This window comes from Myotis davidii, unplaced genomic scaffold (assembly GCF_000327345.1).
Source record: "Myotis davidii unplaced genomic scaffold, ASM32734v1 scaffold26, whole genome shotgun sequence".
In the NCBI taxonomy this organism is placed as follows: Eukaryota; Metazoa; Chordata; class Mammalia; order Chiroptera; family Vespertilionidae; genus Myotis; species Myotis davidii.
This window is the reverse complement of record NW_006299245.1, coordinates 4362064-4363934: the sequence shown is the minus strand read 5'-3', so window position 1 is coordinate 4363934 and position 1871 is coordinate 4362064.

Sequence of the window (1871 nt, the reverse complement as noted above, 5' to 3'; positions counted from 1 at the left end):
TGCAAGAAGTATTTAAAGTGAAAAAAAAAAAAAAAAACAAGGACCTACAACCAAGATTAATCTATTCAACAAAGCTATCGTTTAGAATCAAAGGACACATACAGAGCTTCACAGATAAGGAAAAGCTAAAGGAGTTCATCACCACCAAACCAGTATTATATGAAATGCTGAAAGGTATCCTTTAAGAAGAGGAAGAAGAAGAAAAAGGTACAGATACAAATGTGTGACAACAAATACATATCTATCAACAAGTGAGTCTAAAAATCAAGTGAATAAAAAATCTGATGAACAGAGTAAACTGGTAAATATAATAGAATCAGGGGCATAGAAAGGGAGTGGACTGACAATTCTCGGGGGGGAGGGGTGTGGAGGGTGGGGAAGATATTGGACAAAAATCTTACACCTATAGATGAGGACAGTGGGGGGGGGTAAAGGCAGAGGGTGGGTTGGGAACCAGTTGGAGGGGAGCTATGAGGGTAAAAAAGAGGAACAAATGTAATAATCTCAACAATAAAGATTTATTCAAAAATAAAAATAAAAAAGGAAAAAAGAAAAAAGAAATATCCTACTTGAAATCAATATGCGAATAGTTTTTCAAATTCAACCATCCTCTGGACTAAAAATAAGTCACACAGACAACATCTCAAATTCAAATTGTACATTGTTACTACCTGTCTAATTGTAAATATCTAGTCTCCTTATTTCTACATCTATCTCAAATGTGTTCACTGACACTGTACTTTGCCTCAGTTTGTCATTCATTTCAGGCAAGCTGAGCACAGATAAAACTCTTCTTAATATGCACTCCTTGAAGATGATGACTCCCATAAGCTTCTTCCACTGATTATTCTGAAACAATTCTGATTATCTATTCAAGTCCCCCAATTCTTCCCAGAGGTTTCAAAGAAAGAGGTGGCAAAAATGTACTTGAGTACGCTTTCATCCTTACTGGGTCAAGGCTCTCCTGTCCTCCACAAATCTGGGGAGAATATCAAATTTGTTTGAAGTTCCGTGTCATCTTTCATCATCTGATCAGTGAGGCCATACAGTTTGTATCTCTGCCTCAGAGAATCCCTTATAAAAATGAGAATCTTTCCTTTCCTTCTGTCATCTCTGTTTTAGTAAGGCCCATCCCCAGACCTCAATTCTGATAGAAAACCCACCATCCCTCAGTCTCTGTCGTTAGTAACTTACCTTTTCCAGTTTTCTTTCTCCAATTTAAATAAATGCACCCAAATAGAAGCCTGGGAACCATTTGCCCCACCATTTATTACCCACTTCCAACTCTACATTACAGTTTTGTCTCAGAGATGTCTCTACTTGTAAATTTATATATAACTTTGAGTAAAAAACCAAACATGCATATAAAACAGTAAATAATATTTGACAATATAAAATGTTGCTTTGTAAATATTCTAAATTAAAACATATCATATATAAAATTATTCAATACAAAAAACAATAAAATAACAAGAATCTAATCTAAAATAATTCCAGGCTGGCTTCTTTGCATACAAAGCTATTTACTACAACAATAAGGAAATTACATGTTATGATAGATCCTATGTTAAGGTAGATTTTCAACCAGCGTGCCAGAAGAATTTTTAAAATATGCAGTACCTGACTATTTATTTTATTTTTTTTAATTTAAATCTTTATTGTTCAGATTACTACATTTGTTCCTCTTTTTTCCCCCCATAACTCCCCTCCTCCCAGTTTCCGCCCCACCCCTGCCCTCACTCCCCACCCACTGTCCTCATCCATAGGTGCACGATTTTTGTCCAATCTCTTCCTGCATCTCCCACACCCCTTTCCCCCCAAGAATAGTCAGTCCATTCCCTTTCTATGTCCCTGATTCTATTTTTCCTGGA